Source organism: Heloderma suspectum, chromosome 1 (assembly GCF_057233095.1).
Source record: "Heloderma suspectum isolate Gila_16-S chromosome 1, 16-S_ref, whole genome shotgun sequence".
Taxonomy (NCBI): domain Eukaryota; kingdom Metazoa; phylum Chordata; class Lepidosauria; order Squamata; family Helodermatidae; genus Heloderma; species Heloderma suspectum.
Window position 1 is genome coordinate 176,883,921 of NC_139458.1, and position 19,754 is coordinate 176,903,674.

A 19,754-nucleotide genomic window follows, 5' to 3' on the forward strand; every position below is an offset into this window, starting at 1 on the left:
AATCTACGCAGAAATTATTTCGGCCAGCAGCAGGTCACGGGCACTGAAAAACTAAGGCTCCAATCCTATGCACATTTACTGGGGAGTTAGATCCATTGAACTCAGGACGTACTTCTGAGTAGGCATGCCCAGGCATTGCACTGTAAAAAAAGATGGCCATCACTTATCCTTCGCCTCAGTTCAACAGGCTGAAAGGATATCTCTTAGATATTGTGTACTGGACCAATTCTAGTTGTTTAAAGTTTTTTTTTAAAGTTGGTTTATGGCAGTAATTGAATACACACACACACATATATATAATCTATTCTGCTGCCCTATTTTAAAACCACTATATTTGAAATTATCCAAAATGTGACCTATTCAAGGCTGCTCCTTCTACTCCCCCTGCCCCCCTTGAAGTTTTCATAGATGAGGCAATTTGGTTTTTCTTTCGTTGTTTCTTGGTCACTTGGAACACAAACTGGGGACAGATATTAAGTCCCCAAACTTTCTCTCTAAAAGCACTTCAGTTGGCCAATTACAACCATTACTTACTGCATTTCTACCATCCTGGCAGTAGGGGGCTCGGCTTTACAGTCAATGTAAGGAGTGCATTTGAATGACCTAATAAAATCTGAGTGATGTTTTTAATGTGGTTCTGTAATACTTGGAATATTTGCCAAAGAAGATAAACCTGTACATATCTTGTTTGTATTTTGGTGAAGGCAGGTGAGATATCTCACATCTAATTATCCAAGGCTTTTATTTTGCACCACTGAAATAGTTGGTAGTATATCCTGAAATAAGTGACTTCTCAATTAATTTCAACTGAGAACACAGAAAAGTATTGTATAAATAGTAAATATGGGTTACATTCTCTGAGAGCCAGCTCTTTCTCCCTAGTACACAGTAGTGTCATGACAACTTTGTCTGCTCGGGCATTTTGAAATATTATTTTGCTGTTATACTGTGAATGCTGGATTCCCCACTGTTCCCAATCTATTTTATGGTTTTAATGTTGTTGTTGTTGTTGTTGTTCAAACAATTATTTAATTACTTTTGACACATTGCCTTGAATAACTGGTTAGGAATAATGCATGCGCACGCACTCGTACACCAGTTCTGGTTCTTAAAACATTTATCCTGGCAAGTCTTCTTGTCATGTTTCAGTATAGAGATGGCTGTGCTGGCATTGTTCTTGATATATCCATTCATAACCTTTCACACATGTCTCGGTAGCACATCATAGGATCCCGCTGTTCTCTAGGATCACAATTAAAGTTTCTAATTTAAAACAGCGACATTGTAAGGCTCTAAGGTAGGAGTGCTATAGTGGAAAGGTATCAATTTCCAGAGCTTTTTTTAGCAAATGAGGGTAGAAAAAGTCTGTTCATATCTTCCTACTGAAATAAAGGATAAGTGACAGACAAACTAAGATCATACTGCTTTTAAAAAATGTAAATGTATCTTCAAGAGTTGTACATAGATTGGCAGTCTAGTACAGGTCTTTCCAGAGTGTTTAATGCAAGATTAGGAAAGGGGGGGAAACTATTTCATGCCTTTTACTGAATTTACACCCACATTCCAGGCACATTTACTGAGCATTAAGGCTTATTTATTTACTTATTTATGTTATACTCTTTCTTCGGGAAATATGGAGTAGCTTCTGAGGGACTCTGGACAGTCCTTCATCTGAACACTGACCAGACTAGGCCTTGTTTAATTTAAAACACTGTAACAGCATCAGACAGCCTCAGACGAATCCAAGGCTTGTTATAGAGGTGAATGTGATACAGTGTAACAGAACAACCCCATGCATGTTTACTCAGAAGTCCCACTGAGTTCAATGGAGCTTACTCGCACATAAATGGGAATCGGATTGCAATCTTAAGCACTTTGCAAATTAGAAGTATTATATAAAACACTGACTGTTCATAGTGGTGACCCTTACAGCACAACAACACAAATGAGTAAGAAATTAGTTTCTATACTGTTTTACACTCAGATATAAGCACATTTGACAGTATGTTGTTCCATTAATTTCACGGAAACATAAATGAGTTTAGGATTAAGGCAAGAGGATTTTATTTGTAGTATATAGGAATCATCACGATTAAGGATATGTGAAAATGAACATGACATGACTACTTATTACACTAATTAAAGACAATCTGCATGCCAAATATAAATGAATCAATATATAAGATGCAACTTTCCACTTGTAATTTGTAATACATGTATTTGGCATCATTCAACATAAACAAGCAGTCCATTCTAGTTTAACATTAAATCTGAACTGATTCTATAAAGATTTGTAAATGAAAGCACAATCTTCAAAATGCTGCCTTATGTAGATATTTATATGGGGTATAGTTGATACAGGTAATCTTATCTGCATTAGCTGGACAATACTGAACAAGTTAAGCTACTCAAAAAATTATGAAAAAACACCAAAACAGAAGTTGTATGGAGCAGAATTGCATGACATATGCAGCTAATGAAATTATACCCAATAAAAACTTTTAGATATATGTGACGTGGACTCTAAAAATAAAGCTGATCAGAGAATTGTGTTAGTTTTCCAAAAGCTGAATTCTTTGTTACTGGCAAGTCTATATTTTTAACTTACACTGGGTTTTTATCCCCCATCTTTTCCCTGAAGCTTTATTTGTGAGAAATAAATACTTACAAAGCATGCTTGCAGGAGGAAGTACAGATGCAAATGAGGAAAGAGCTCCCAAACCTTTAATAGTTTTGCAGAAAGAAGAATTTCAATAGGTACACCTTTTCTCCCCCCCACAACATCTGCCAAAATTTCCTGTTCTACACAGTTATTAAAGATACAGCTGCTACTATCTTCCTCTGCATCTGGTCACCCCAGGCAAGGTAGATTTGCAGGATTTGGTTTTAGATCCTAACTGCAACTTTTGAGGTCCTTGGGTCTCAGTAACGTATCAATACTAACCAACAACAAAAAGGCAGCTATTAAAGTCTCCCAACATACTGATGCTGTATATCCATCATTTGCAAACATTTGATGTGTTTCAGTAATGTACTCTCTTTCCAATGAGAAAGTTACTAGATTTTGTCTAACACCTATATCCTAGAAATGTTTACTCAAAGTAAGGTCTACTGATTTAAGTGGTGCTTCCAAGTAAGACGCAGACCCATGCCTTGCTGACTGTTACATTGGTTATCCCATGCTGTATATGCACATCACAGAAATAACATATAGCTGGGCCCTTATAGTGGTAAGTTGCATACCTAATTACCATATCTTTAGAATAGATGTTAATATAAAATTTCATTGCTCATTTTAAAGTTCTGAAGTTAACAACATAAACTTGAAGTTGAGTAATTAAGTAATCCTTATATAGACACTTATTAAAGTATTTATACATATTATCTTAAATCTACATCTATCATTTTGCCAATTAAAATTAGGACTTTAATTGCAATTAAGTAATTTAATTGCCAATTGAACAGCAAAATTGCTAAGTGACTAATTTTAATGCCTATTTTAATTACCAATCATGACTGGGGAGGGAGCTAATCAAGCAGTATCAGAGTAATGATGTGAAAAAGAGAGGGAGAACAAACATTCATGCCTCTATGCTTCAAAAAGAAACCTACATTAAATAAATGCAAACAGTTTTATAGATGTAGCAAAATTCTGCATTTTGGTATCTAAATACTTGAACATAGAACTTAATTAAATGTTAACCATCTGTTGAAAGTATTAACTACAAAGTGCACTTTCACAATTTGCATCTTGGTCCAGCAAAAGCACCCCCGCCCCTTCTGAACATTATATGTGGAGGTTGCCTAGACACTTGTAATCTGACAGGTTACGTGTGGAATTATGATTTCGAATATCTTAACCTTAGAAGCAAAAACTATATGGAAAAATAGTCTGTTCTATTGGGGAAAATAATTTAACTGCGTTTTTTAAAAAAGATGCTAATCACTTATTAAGTAGATGCCTTAATATAGCAAAATGAAAAGCAGGGATGCTTAAATAGTAATATCAGGAAGATGGCATCTGTGATTGTAATGAAATCAGAGTAATGCTTACAAGTAACCTTATGCACTTAGAATCCACAATACATGCTGTTATTTTTCTTTCCTGGTTTGCTTCGCTTTCCTTCATAATGGAAAGTATATGACATTGTGTCATCAGCATTACTTTCTGACACTTTAGCAGATACAAACCATGAATGATGAACTCTCCTGGGCCACTGAAGCTACATTTTAGAAGGTCCATATCAATACATTCATTCTAATGTTTCAGTAAGAGCACTTCCCTCCTCAGCTTCCTAGAATATTTCCAACCAATAATGGTTTTCTATCCCTTTAACTGGCCAGTTCTGTAGTCAAGAACTTAATGGATTCCAATCTTACCTTTGTTTAAAGAAAACAAATCTAATTAACAAAAAGCTCTATCCAGGTCAGGACTGTACAATAAAGCCCTGTATACAACCATTAATGTAAGTAGGGCTTTTAAGACAAATTATGGGTGAGTGACCTAACTATGCTTTACATAGCTGAACTACATATTACATTGCAACTATGTGTAACCTTATGCCAAAAGCCTCTTCCCCGTAGCAAAGCACACTCTGGAAGGGTGTTTTGCAGCAGAGAAGGGTGGCAAGGAGGGGGTTGTAACTCCTTCCCTGCTACAGAGTGCCACCTCCTGCACATACTTTACAAAGGAGAAGAAGCTGTCAGGCTAATATTACATGTCTTCAGTCTGTATTGTAAAGTATAGACTGGCCCTTGAACTTTAGAGCAGGTAGGGAAGTAAATGTTTAAAGCTGTTGATCCAAGTATGTATGTACAGATATTATGTGCTTTTAAAATCAGTATCTCTGGATGTTAAATGATTCTTTCCATAGTTCCTTATGTAGGCAGCATAGACTTTGAATGGTCTTATACCTATTTCACGTCAATAAAGTAGCTCTCACAAAACTGAATGTTACAGTACTCTGAAATAAGATCTGATTATATACTAGAAGTACAGCTTCATCCACTTTCCTCCTGAAATCAAATAGCTGCCTTCAAAAGTTAAAATAGTTTCCCTTCCTCATTAGGATTAACTGTTTTTCATATCAGAATTCAGCATCTGATTCTCCAAACGTACTGGATATTGACTGCAATAAGCATATTGTACTAAGCAAGAATATCCTTTTTGGTAAAGCCTAAAACCTGCGAAGATGAACAAATTTGGGACTATTCCTTATAATAAGTTATCAGACTGATTTTGTGATAAGGCTGCATAGTATGTAAACAATCATTACACTTGTATGTGTTGAGTTATATTCTGTGTTATATTCTGAAAATATAAAGCGAAGGAAGCGTAGAGCACCATATGAATAATTGTAAATGCCATTAGTCTCCTTGAAATACTGTTTTTCTCCCTAATTTAGACGGAATGTCAGAGACAAAGATTACAAGGAATTGCAGCGTTTAGAAGTAGTGCTCTTACAAGCTCGACAACCTGACTGAGCACAGACATGCGAAAATGCTTTCCATGAACTCTGAGCTCTGCAAAACCTTCATGAATGAGGAGTATTTTTCTTCTCAGTGTACTTCAGTGTATAGAAGCTGTGGCAGACAAGGGCAACAAAAACACACTCGTTAAAAATGCTATCCCAAGGAAGAGGATCCTAAGGAATGCTCCCTTATACCCACTGACAGGCAACGTTTGGGATCAGGCTCCAGATATTTTACTCGTGGAGACAGATTTGCCAATGAACAAATCTGGCTCGCCAAAGTATATACATACCTTTCATATTTCTAAGGACAATTAACCGCTTCTGGTAGTTGCATCCCTTTCTGATATGGTTAGACCAGATAAATCATTTTTGTCATTCTGAAACATAAGATCAATGCATAAAAACTAAACAACAAAACAGCCCTGAAAACGTAGCTCTAGACAAGAGCACAACAGAGCTATCTGCCAACATCAATTCCATTTTCTAAATTTTGCTGCTGTTCTGCACTACTGTATTTTCTCCTCCTTCCCTTTTCCAGGAACACAGAAAATTGTAGAATCTCTATGCACAGACACAAAAAAGGAATGGGATGTTAATGACATTTTAATAAGATGTTTATAGATACATGGAATATATTTATTCTTCGCACTGTCAGGTTATATTATGGGGGAGTAGGCCATGTGACATAATTGACAGTTCCCAGGATCCCAGCTGACAAATAGATGTTTATAGCATTTGAAGTCTTCCTGCATTTTAGTTCACATCCTTTACTAGACAGAGTGCAAGATCCACTTAGTCCTATAAAGTCTCAGGTCAAGGAATATAAATTGTACCAAGCAATTCATCTTTTTGTTCAGAGTCATTAAATTTCCTCCCAGAATATATTTGATTGATATTCTTGGAGGTGAAAGGCTAAAGGGACCATATGGCAACATGTTGCATTCCATATGTTATCTGCCCATCCGTGCTTAAGCTGCCATTAGCAACATCTGCACCCAGTGGAAATCCAGCTGCGCAGAAAACTATTATCAAGCCTAAACTAAATAAAGAGGAGGAGGAGGAAGAGAAGACTTAACTCTATCGGAATCTAGATAGACATTCAGACTGCAAGGTGCCTAGTGGGGACTTTAAAAAACAAAATTAAAAAAGCGGATGAGGGCTTTACTGGAAATTGAGAAATGAAAGAAAAAGAAGAAAAAACCTGGGAATGGTCCACAAACGATATTTGAATGCATTTATTTGTGAACCACCCGCCCAGGGCAGGAAGAACACGGGCGCGCCTTCCGTTGCGCGACTGCAGGTCCTAAAAAGGATCTTCCTCATTAGTCTTCGCACTAAGGAGGAGGGCTACAAAAGGCCCTCCTCCTCCCCCCCGCCCGCCCCAAGGGAAGGGCTTCCGCGATCTCGATGAAGTGGGGCTCCTTTGGGGGTGGGGACAAGGGAGGGAAGCTCCTCCTCCCTTCCCCATAAGAAACAGGGTTCTCTTGGAGAAGTTTCTGTTCTGTTGCCAGAGGAGATGGTGTCCTGTGGCTCGATCTAGGAGGACCCGAACAAGCACCCGCCCTTCCCCGAATACCTGTTCCGGGGCTCCCCCAGCGAGCCCGGGCTTTTCTGCCGATACGCGCCCTTCGCCTGCTCCCTCTGTCCTAAGCGCGCGCCCGGCCGGGCGAAGCTCCTCGCCGGGCACAGCGCCTCGCCCGAGGGGCCGGCGGCCACCCCAGGGGGCGGCGGGCCGCGTCTTCTCCGTCGCCAGACTCGGGATGCGGCGCGGGGGTCCTCCTTTCCCCTCCTTCCTTCCTTCCGAGCCCCGAGGTCGCCGCGCACAGAGCGTCCATTGTAGCCGCCCCAGCGACGCCGCGCGCTCGGCTCCGGCAGCCAAGAGCGTCAGCTCCCCCGTCAGCGAAGCCGCTCTCCGTGACGGCAGCGCCAAGCTGTATAAATAGCCCGGCCCAGCTCAGCTCAGCCCGGGCAGCGGGAGCGGGCGGGGGGAGTTTCCGTTGACGCCGCCAGGAAAGGAAACAATGGCTTTGGGGTAGGAGCGGGCGCGCGCGCGCGCGCGCCACCCCGGGACTGCGCCTGGCTCGGCGCCAGCCCCGGCCCTGCAGGGCTTCCCCCGTTCCCTGCTTTCCCGCCAGAAACGAAACTCTTGCGAGGGCGCTCTGGCTCGCTCGCTCGCTCGCTCGCACCCCGCTCCTGGGACCTCCCCAGTCTCTTCTCAGGCCGCGCTGAATATCGTTTTTAAAGGCCGATTAAAACTAGCAGGACCTAGCCTCTTCCCACTTCGTCAGGTTACGGAATAACCTCAGAACCACATTTACAGATTTGCCCTCTGCCAGTGCCAATTCTTCCCCAGTCCAAGGCTGCTTGAAGGGTGTGAAGGGAAGACCCTCTTATATGGCCAGGACTCAAATGGTAGGCATGGTTGGGCACCTGCTGAGAACCCACAGCCGCAGCAGGGCAAGAGCCCCCCGGACTTGTTCCTCGTCACCATTGCAACCTGCTTGTTCACCTGCTTCTTGCGCTGGCCCAGTCAAGGGTGGTGGTGAAAAGGGGGAGCAGTAGCTGCCACTGCCTGCTTGCTAGCTGGGTGACCGGCCAGATGGGCGATTAAAAAATTTAATAAATAAATAACTGGTCTGTCAAGTGGGCAAGTGGTAGCAATGAGCAGAAAGAGGGCGAGGAGCAATAGCGGCTGGTGACAATGGCCGTGAGAAGGTAGACTCACATATATGAGGGAAGGGGGCCCATCAGGAAGGTCTTGCCCGAATTTATTTATTTATTTATTTATTTATTGCATTTATACCCCGCCTTTTTTCCTCTTGCAAGGAACCCAAGGCGGCTTACATGATCCTCCTCTCCCTTTTATCCTCACAACAACAACCCTGTGAGGTAGGTTGGGCTGAGAGTCTGTGACTGGCCCAAAGTCACCCAGTGAGCTTCCATGGCCAAGAGTACATTTCATGTTGCTAACGTGTGTTTTACACACACACACACACACACACACATATAATGTATATATGAGAGAATGATTTTTGGATCTCAGTTTATTTGAGAGGAGCATATATATGATCCCCTCTCAAATAGAGTTTTAAATGAAGTCTGAATCAGCTCCCTGCCACAGATGTAGACAAAACACATGCGACTGGTGGGTTAGGAACAGATTTTACTGGGGATATAACAAGCTTACATCTCAAGGTAAACTGGCTGAGGTCATTGTCATGGTCAGCATCCCTTGCAGGAGGAAGAGAGAATAGAGAGTAGGGGAAGGAGACAAGGAAAAGGCAATCAGATCTCCCAGAGATCCCCCCCCCCACATGACTCAGGTACATATTAACCTTCAAGTTCAGGTTAAGTGACTCATGGGCTGAGTCCCTCCAACATTATATGCAGCAGGTGATCATGCAGTGCCAAAACCTCCACAAGAATTGCTTTCCTGCTTTAAATGCCAGGGCTCAGGCAACACATAAAACACTTGAGCATGAACTGAGTTCAAGACGAGGCTGGACAGCCATCTGTCAGGGATGCTCTGACTTGGATTCCTGCATTGAGCAGTGGGTTGGACTTGATGGTCTTGTAGGCCCCTTCCAACCCTACTATTCTATGATTCTATGAGTACATTTCCCTTACTACTGGGTAAATTACAGCCAGCCCAATTCATCTGTGATCACACCCAAGGCAAAGATAGTCTTGAAAACCAGTATCTCTTCTTTCAGGCATTAAACACTGCTTATCTTCAAAAGCGGTAGCCCACATCCCTCTTATCACTTTTTAATCTTAACTGCCTTCTGATAGTCCCCTCCTTTCTGGGCAGGTTCATCTCATCTAATAAGAACGAAAGGAAAAGCAAGTTGTTCTTATAGGCTAGACAGTAGCTTTTACTTTCATAATATGAATGCAGCTTTTAAAAATTATTAACAAATGTTGGCATATTCTAAGTATATCTCTTTGCTCTGAAAGCCTGATAGTAGTATATAGGAGAACCAAGATTTTGAAAACTGTTGATGCACACTGATATGCCTTTAGGGAGAAACAGAAGGGAATTGCAAGTATTGGCAGGAACTACTCCATTACAGGACCAGTATTTCAAATTGTTTATGTTTGTGTATGGGGAAAAAAATCCAATGTTGCATGAGTGGAAGTCTACACGCACAACCATTTTTATTCCTCTTCATGCCCCCCAAGTCTGCTTTGCAGCAAAAACAAAGGGTAGCAGCAAAAACAAAGGGTCTTGTGGCCCAACATTTATCCTGACATAAACTTTTGTGAACTATAGTCCACTTCATCAGGTGCCATTATGATATATCATTCATCGATTATAATCCTTGATGCACACGTGTGTATTGTTAGTGAACTCTTCCCCGCCCCCACGTCATCTCAAGACACTTGAAATATTCTATCTCACACAATGTTAGTCACGACAAAGATATGTAAATATATATATATATATATATATATATGCAAGAAGCTGAGCTGCTACATCAATTGCAGAACACTATTGAAGTTTCTCCACAAGTTAAATAAAATGAGTGAAATTAAGCCTCACAAAAGATTGGCAATGAATATTAGTACTTACAAGCAGAACCAAACAGAGAATAATCACACCAACTGTTCAGCCTTAGTGTATATCAGCATGAAGAACTGGGTCCAATTCCTATGAAGAGGTTCCGTGATTGCTTCGCTGTGTGCCCAGATACAGATATTGATGATGATAATGGATGATGATTACTATTTACCATGCAGGATACCCCCAACTCACCAGTTTGTTCCATACTAGTTTAGTCATGAGAGTCAGGTCTGAAATACTCCATGTAGCCATTAAGGCTGCAATCCTATACACACTTACTTAAGATTAAGTCCTGTTGAACTCAGTGGGGATTACTTCTGAGTAGACATGTATACATGTGTAATATTGAGATTTATTGCATTATCATAAAGGCTTCTGCTAGGTAGCTGGCAGAGTGACAAAAAATGAGAATGTCCATAGTTGGAAGCAGAAAAGGGGATTTTGAGTGTTTACATCAAGGGTAGGCAAGCTTTTTTCAGTCGAAGGCTGCATTCCTTTGTGGATATCTTGTAAGTAGCCTGTCAAGGGCCACGTGTCAGCAGTCAACAAGGCCAAAGCCAGTTCTGGGCAGGACCAGAGCCAAAATTGTGCGAGTCATCCCTTTTTCTGCTACTCCCTTATCTCTCTCTTTCTGCAACCCCATTTTCTCTCTTGCAGCAGGCTCCCAGGGAAGAGAAAGATGGCTCTCACCAGAGGCCTGAACTGATAGCATGCTTTTGGAATTACGCCTAGGGCCGCTAGTTGCCCACCCCTGCTTTACATGATCACCAGCACCAAAAAACACAACCAATGTTATCTTCCCCTTCATGTTTGCTTGTGAACATGAAGGTCCATCAGCACCATGCCTCCATTTCTTAGCAGGAAACGCTGAAAATATTTGATCTTCCCACACAGCATGTGCAGGTAATATTAACGGGGACTGGCTGACACTGTCTCCTGGTCATTTCTGGTCCCAATTCAAAGGACTGGTATTAAGCTTTAAAGCTCTAAATGGCTTTGGGCCAGGTTACGTGAAAGATTGTCTCCTCACATATGTACCTGCCTGGACCATATTGTCTTCAAAAGCCCTTCTCCAGGTGTGTTTTATTTTTAGTCCTTTGAGCATTCTTTGCACTATTGTTTGTGTTCCTAGTTTTATTCTGGTACTGTTTTAACTGTTTTAGATTTTATGTCTTATGTTTTATTTTTATACTTCATGGTTTTAACTTTTATTTGTGAACTGCCCAGAGAATATTTTGTTGATGGGTGTATATCACTGTTATAAGTAAACAAACAAATATTGTGTTTCAAAAGAGAGAGGATTTTTACACAAAAGAAAGGTATAATGTAGCCAGTTTAAAGCAGAGTCCCTATCAACCAGCAAAAATTCCATTGCCAGGTCTTGGAAAATGATCATGTTTCGGCTTTAACGAACCTCAAAGAGAAGGGAGCTCCACAGTTTTGAACAGCCACAAAAAGTAGTTTTTTGAGTGTCCATATAGTTTGCATAATAGACTCACTGGGACATAGGGAAATGGTGGGACACAGAAAAGGGGGCAATCTCTAATGTTAAGAACGTAAGAACTGTGCTGGATCAGTCCAAAAACCTATCTAGTCCAGCACTGTTTGCCCAGTGGCCAGCCAGATGCCCCGATAGGAAGCCCACAAGTGGGACAAGACTGCAATAGCACAATAATTTAGGGCTCAATAACCATTGAAATAAAGGGAGTTAGAGATGTTTACAATGATTGCAGGATTAGAGACATGGTGTGCACAGGGACTTTGGGGCCTAAAAACTAATAAAAAATGTAATCTGGCATATAAGAAGTCATACCTGATTATGACTCAAAATAGAACGGTGTAAAAAAGATGGTGACCATGGGTCTGCCTGATGACATTGTGCTGGATGCTAGGCAGTCACTTGAGTAGTCTAGCCTAGACAGAATGAAAGCTATTATATTTAAAGAGTCCAATACCTTATACACTCTTTTCATGTTCTCTGACTGTTTTCTCTCTTATTTCATATTTTCCTGTTGATAATGTAACTTTGTGAGCAGGTTATTTTCAGTAGATGCCAAGCAATTCAAACAGCAAATGGATCCTGCAAATTTCCGGAAATGCTTACCAAGCCAACTGTAATACATCTGAAAGGGGATATTAACACTGTGTGTGCGTGCGTGCATGTTTCTCTTATCTATCTTGATGCCCCAAAAGCTATTCATGGAAAATGTATCCTGGTAAACAAATTATGATAATTCTTAAGGTGCAGTCCATTCACTTGAAAAAAAAGAAAAGTCATTGTAAGCTCCCTGCAGGTGCAAGCTTGCCAGTTTTCAATTGAAGGGTGGTGAAAAGATTGGGAGTTTGTGACTTTTCCAAAGGTGAATAACAAGCCAGTGGTTCTGAATAGAAACCAGCAGGAGTCTTATGCCCTATATAGCAAGGAAAGTTGATATCGTCTGGCCTGAAAAATCTAACTTCCCCAAAATCCATCTTAATATACTTGAATAATATTTACACAGGATTAAACTGTTTAATTATAGCCTGGAAGTATGTTTAATTATCCATTTTGATCCTTTCCTTAAATTTCAGTTATCCAAAAACAATACTCCCCCCTTATGGGGGATTTCCTCTCCCCAGTACTGCCACCACCTACGGGGAAACTGCTCCTTCACTGGGCAATCCCACCTATTGGTTTTTTTATTTATAGCAAATGCATGTTTTTCAGGGCCTAAGGAACTCTTTGCCACTATAACTCGGTTCCCCAAGATGACCCTTTTCTGCTGCCACCAATTCTGTTAGAATACTTTAAAACCTCCTAGTAGATGGTATAAGAGGCTTAAGGCACCAGCACTAGAGATAAGATGAACCATTCAAACAAGTAATTTATTAAAGGGATATTTTGTACATAAGGGAATACTAATATTTACAGTGGGGTTTTCAACAGACTGCTTCGTGACAATTCTTAAGGACTCAAGAGACACTGTTGCTGCTACAAGCCTCTTAATGGCTTCATTTACCTCTGACCAAATTCCCTAAACTTCCACCCCAGCCAAATACACTCACAACCAGGTCCAGCTCTTGCGTCAAGTCTTCCTCTGACATCAAAGCTCCTCCTGCTGTATTTCTGGCTGCTTGGACACTTTATCTGGGTTTTTAATACCTGCTTGTTTAACCTCCTGGTGAAATCTTAGGGCAGCCTCGTGGCATAATACAGCCATCTGCTCCCTACCTACCTTCACCAGCCATGTATGGTTATCCCACAGAGAAGGAATAGCTTAATATCCAGGCCTTAGCTATTTACTTTCTCCTCAGCTTTCTCATAGTCCTTCCAAAACAGCACACACCAACCACCAGACTTCCTTCCTCTCTGACTACCACAGACCGACTCTCTCAACTATCATACCTTACCTGCTATTTCCCAACCACTCTTTTCTACCTAGCTAGAATCCCCAGCCAATCAGAACTGAATTTACCTGATCCAGGCCCCCATTCAAGGATTGTCTGTTTCCCTACTCAGAATATCACTGAGCAACTACTACACAGGCCTTTGGCAGTAACAGAACAAGGCATCAGGCCTACTCAGATACATTTTTGCCTCGCGGTAGCCACACAAAGTAAACATTACATAACAACAGTAGTTATATAGAGGGCATTTCTTCACACACACCCCTCTAGAATTAATTACAAATTGGTACTTTACATGCCTTCAGATGGCAGGTGCAATACTAGTTATAGGATATGACACATGTATGGAATGTTACATTTCCTCTGCACCTTTTAAAATATATATTTGTGGTTACCATGGGTTATATGAAATGAGTGTTGATTTTTTAAATTATCTATTTTCATAGCACTGTTCATATAAAAGTGGTTTATCATTATTATCTCATTGTACACAGTTTCTTTAACACATTGTCTTCATGTTGGCTAGCATTTGCATGCAATGGTTTCCAAATGGTGAGAAAAAAAGATCCAGAGGCCTGTACAAACATTTATTTGGGGTAGAAATGAACCTGGGGGTGGGGTGGGGGATTGTGCCTTCTGCCTCTCCCCTCCACAAGTTGGATCCATATATAGATGTGTGCAACTGGGCTGGCGTAAATGGACTTCCCCATCCCCTCCTTCCCACAGCAGCCACTCCATATATACAGAGGGTTGGGGAAACCTGCTGAATGGGGAGAGCTGTGATGTGTGTGAAGGAAGGGGAGAATACCCAAAGACTGGGCAAAGGCACCTTCCATAAGAGAAGCCCTTCCATCAATGGAAGGCAGATGCTGGATTCAATCCCATATGTTTTTAAAAATATGTTTGTAACCTCCATATGTTTTTAAACAATTCCATCAGCCTACAGTAGAGGAAGTGAAAGTGACAGTTCTGCTGAGAAGTCAGCTCCATCACACAAATGCCTCCCCCTGTGAAAATGATAGGGTAAACTCATGACACATAGACTTTACCACCTCAAAAACAAATATGTGAATTGGGCAATATACTCTGTGGCTCACAAATAACTGGTTGATGATTGTGCTTTAATGGCAGGAGGGGCATGAATGTCTCCAATGATCTCACCTCCAAAGGAAACTAAGAGTTTTTCTACATGAGGCTGTTAATCGTTGTGTCTACTTTGGTTTCATTGCAGAATTGAGATCTGAGTTCTACACAAAGAGCTTTTCCTTTCCTGGTTTTCTGCTACATAACCCTTAGGTCGCACTGTGCTATAGCGGAATAGTGGAAATACACTAGTTCTTCTGCTTTCAGAAATAATACTCCATTTTCCCCACTCTAAAAAAAACCCTGGGAAAGTGCTCTTAAAAATCACAAAGTGAAACTGGAAGATCATGACATTGTCTAAAGAACCCATAAACAACCATGAGTAAGGAATCACAAGTGCACAATAAATGCCTCATGTAGAAAAGTGGGGAGTGCTGGCCCTGGAACTTCTTGCCCCAAAAGGTGGAGAGTGTTTAATAATATTAACTTATTGAAGAAAGATTCACAGTGGTCCCCTTTACAAGTTACTTGCATCAATGGGGCTCCATGTGCTGAAGAGACTATGGGGCCACACAACTGGCCCCACCCTTGACATCATGCACACAGATTAGCCCTACCCCCACCATCCATGCATTGAATGATCACACAGGATGTGGAAGCCTACCTGTATAAACATCTATTCACGTAGGTTTCAACTATGCAGACATCCACATCCATAGTCATGCATAGATGTCTGGGGTGGGACTATCTGGCACATATGTCTTTGGTGTCAAAGCACATGAAGGGGGCTTGTGTGAGATCTCCAGGTATGGGCAACACATTTTGATCTGCAAATAGTTTGGAGACTTTTTAAAAAGCTTGTATTGATTGTGACGCTGTGAAAACCTCTTTTGTATGAGATAGCTATCCTGGCTTGATTTAAGGTTGGCTGAACTCTGATTTAACGTCAGTTAACTAACAAGGATCTTAAACCACAGTTTATTCCTGGTTTAAGGTCCTGTCATTAAATTAGAGTTCCCTGTTTCAGATGTAATAAGGAACTCTCTATTAAATGGACCTCGACTGAATACCAAAGCCAGCATGCCAAGGGAGGAGGCAAGGGAGGAGCCTGACACTCATTCCTGGCTTGCTAAACCATAGTTAAGTAAGCCAGTATCATTAGGTCTGAAGTGGCACATTGTATTTAATATAGGTGTCATTTAGAGGTAATAAAAGCTAGGTTTGTAAATGGCTAGGAGAATCAGAGTGGTTCCAGATGGACTAATCTTATCGCTAATAATCAAAAGGCATTGTGCAGCTATTCTGTCTTTTCTTCCTTAACAGATTTGTTTTTCTGGTGAGAAAAAGGATAGAAGTGGGGAAACAGGAGAGGGCTACAAATGGAGGATGATGTCTGGATCTTCTGTAAAGTTCTGTGAATAAAACAGTGGGATGACACAATAAAAACCTCATCTGGAAGCATCCTCGATCCTTTATCATGGGATCCTATCTAGGAAAAAAAGGAATTTCCTTAGAGAATGTATGTACAGAATTAAATTATTGAAAACAGTTATTAAAATATTGTTTTTCTATCCTTTAATAAAACTTTATTTGAATGCAGAATCAGAAGGACTTCTACTTAAAGAAGTTAATTATTTCTAATTCTTTGAAATGGGAGATCTAAGCTGAAAATGATGTACTGTACAGAAGACAAGTTTATACATTTTAAGTTGTCACTGTAGATAGCAAAAAATATGCTGGTTTTACAGGCAGGTTGTATTCTATTTTGTCATATTCTATGTGCTTGCTCACATTTCCTGAGTAGTGAGAAGTCCAGTGGCAGCTCTATAGGATTTTATTTCATATGGATGAGGGACCACTGGATACCTTGAAATATTTGCTTTAATTGCAAATATAAAAATACAGCACCGTGGAGGGAAGCAATGTTCTATAAGCAGATAGCACAGCTGCTAATCCTGCATCAGATCCTCGAACAGAGTAAAGATGCTTCTACTTCAGCCAAGTCACAAATCCCTCAGCCTTTGTCTGACTCTCCCTAAAGACATCTCTTTTGGCTCATCAGGAATTAGAAGCTCCCTAATTTTGCCCTCTGCTTGGGACTGCAAACACATGAACAGTGCCTAGCAGCTGAAAGGCCACAATACATCGCTATTAGGATTCATTCAGCTTGGTGCATCATATGTGTATTGAGTGATACACATATGCAGCAGAGGGTTCAGCATGTGTACTTTGCATCTTTGTGCCCCTACTTGTGTAAAAGATAGCTGGTGCTGTCAGATTTTATAGAACTGATCATCCATTTGGGAGGAGTTGGCCTGAATCCAGACCACACCAGTCAGTTACGGAAACATTCTAATGTGTAGAGAAACGCAGATGCCATGCACGCTCATCCCAGATCAGGCGACTTGGGAAGAATGGATGCACCGTGTCCAATGAAGCCCCATGCAGAAGCATTGTAAGTAATGTAATTTGTTTCAACAGCAAATATTGCCACCAACGGGCAATTCTGATGGTTGTGAGCATTAAAAAATGTATGCAGAATTAAGCAAGAACTTCAGTTCACATCTGTTATACTTCAGTTAAATGAGTTCTGGCTATTCAATATGAAAAAACAGATGAATGATGATATGAAAATTGATTCCTATTTAATACTATTAGTGAAAACAAACATATTGCTCTTCAGACCAAAGAACTTTAATAAATGAAAAAAATGAATGGCACTAAATCAAAACTGGTTGTTACATTTATCAGATAATTCAATAGAAGAGCCAACAAAATTAGACTCTATTGATACAATAAGCAAATGTGAATGCATTCGTTTCCTTATCACAAAATTTCAATAGTCAAGATCATTAGAAAGCAAAATCAAATCTGTTGTTATTTTTTATGGTAGCCAATTATAATTAGCCCATATTATTCAAACTAAGACCATATTATTCCTAATTAGGCTTCTGTTAACATACTGGAAGTTAAATTCCATCACACTTGCTTTGCAAATCATATAATCTGAAACAAAAAGCAGTACTTACTCTGAACAAATACCATTCACGTTTTGCTCACTGATTGAAATCACAGTCCATTCACTCCTGGTTTAGTTATTGGCTGCCTAGCAAACTATGATGCAGAACGCATCGAACAATCACCTCCATAATACAGAGGATAGGGCTCCATTCTCTATCGACACAGGAAGCCAATCAGGATGAAAGCATGGTGGCAGCATGTGCTTCAGAACACACATTCTGGGGCATGTGGTTCATGCTTGTCCACCCCTCAAAGCAAACAGGAAAGCTGAAATTGGTGGGTGGGGGGAAATTAGTGGAGTAGATGAAAAAAGAAGATTCTTCTTGCTTACACACCAAGGGTCCCAAGGACCAAATTCCATTCCAGAAGGCTGTGGTGGGTGGGCTGAAGGCAAAGGGGGTGTGACCAAAGGCAAAAGGAGAGCCAAACTACAAAAAATACCAGTGTATTTCAGCTTAAAGCTCTTACTGCCCGTAACTAAGCCTTAGAGAGGTATATGAACTTTGTAAAATGTGGGGAAAACTACCCAAAAGCCGAGAAACCACCAAACAATTGGTGGTTGGGGAAAAGACAATAGAGCTAGGGATGTGGGGTGTGGCCATTTAAGAAACCCTGCAGGGGCGAACTGGGGCCCCTGTGGGCAGGATTTGTCCTCTGGGCCTGAGGCTCTGCACCCTTTTTATATGCTCTGGTCTCAGTTTTCCTCTCCATCAAATTTTCTGGGCCCATCTGGGAAGCTAAAAAGGAAAGGAATGAGCAGGAGTAGTAGGTCTGATTGGCTTGTAATCCCTTCCCTATATAACTTTGCAGGGACCCTCTGCATTTTAGCCTGAGATACCAAAGATCTATTGCTTCTATTTTAACTCATGTATTTCAACCTACCAAGTATTTTCTATAATCTCCCTTGCTCTGATCTCCTAGTTTTCCATGCTCCGCCCCCTTGCCTAGTCTGTGGATTTTGTCCCGTGTTTCTCATTGCAGAAATCCTCATGCATATTCAATATACTGACCTCAGCGGTACCTTGGAAGGACCTTCTACTGAAATGCTTGTTGTTGTTGTTGTTGTTGTTGTTGTTGTTCAGTCAACCTGTGATTCATCCAACAAGAGGCTCTTGAGATCCTCTTCGCTTTCTGCCATTAGGGTGGTATCGTCTGCGTATCTGAGGTTGTTGATAATTCTCCTGGCAATCTTAAGTCCGACCTGTGATTCATCCAACCTGGTGTTTCTCATGATGTACTCTGCATATAAGTTAAATAAGCAGGGCGACAATATACAGCCTTGTCATACTCCTTTCCCAATTTTGAACCAATCGGTTGTTCCATGTCTGGTTCTTACTGTTGCTACTTGTCCCTCGTACAGGTTTCTCAGGAGACAGGTGAGGTGGTTTGGTACTCCCATCTCTTTCAGAATTTGCCACAGTTTGTTGTGATCCACACAATGAAAGGCTTTAGCGTAGTCAATGAAGCAGAAATAGACTTTTTCTGGAATTCTCTTGCTTTCTCCATGATGCAGCGAATGTTGACGATTTGATCTCTAGTTCCTCTGCCTCTTCGAAACCCAGCTTGTACTTCCGGTAGTTCTCGGTTCACATGCTGCTGAAGCCTAGCTTGTAGGATTTTGAGCATAATCTTGCTGGCATGTGAAATGAGCGCAATTGTGCGGTAGTTTGAACACTCTTTGGCGTTGCCCTTCTTTGGAATTGGAATGTAAACTGACCTTTTCCAGTCTTGTGGCCACTGTTGAGTGTTCCAGATTTGTTGGCATATTGAATGCAGCACTTTAACAGCATCATCTTTTAGGATTTTAAATAGCTCCACTGGAATACTGTCATCTCCGCTAGCTTTGTTGTTAGTAATGCTTCTTAAGGCCCACTTGACTTCACTCTCTAGGATGTCCGGCTCAAGTTCAGTGAGCGCACTATCATGGCTATCAGGGACATTCAGATCTTTCCTGTATAGTTCTTCTGTGTATTCTTGCCACCTCTTCTTAATCTCATTTGCTTCTGTTAGGTCCCTGCCTTCTTTGTCCTTTATCATGCCCATCTTTGCACAAAACGTTCCCTTGAGATCTCCGATTTTCTTGAAAAGATCTCTCGTCTTTCCCATTCTGTTGTTTTCCTCGATTTCTTTGCATTGGTCATTTAAGAAGGCCTTCTTGTCTCTCCTTGCTATTCTCTGGAACTCTGCATTCAGTTGGACATATCTTTCCCTTTCTCCCTTGCTTT

General features: G+C 41.0%; 2 long non-coding RNA genes across 3 annotated transcripts in view; one reads left to right on the plus strand and one right to left on the minus strand.

Annotated features, from left to right (window-relative positions):
* LOC146358427 (uncharacterized) overlaps nt 1–19,754 on the plus strand; it is a 30,916-nt gene that overhangs the window by 3,421 nt on the left and 7,741 nt on the right. The window contains exons 3-4 of one of the 2 annotated variants that reach the window (XR_014784478.1): nt 15,832–16,027; nt 16,786–16,963. This is a non-coding gene — a long non-coding RNA (uncharacterized LOC146358427). Of the gene's footprint in view, nt 1–15,831; nt 16,060–16,785; nt 16,964–19,754 lie in introns of those variants that run through there. The other variant, XR_014784476.1, reaches the window with a different exon arrangement.
* LOC146358428 (uncharacterized) lies at nt 2,038–7,548 on the minus strand. Its single transcript, XR_014784479.1, has 3 exons — nt 7,051–7,548; nt 5,765–5,851; nt 2,038–5,583 (listed from the first exon to the last, which is right to left on the minus strand). It is a non-coding gene; the product is annotated as an uncharacterized LOC146358428 (long non-coding RNA).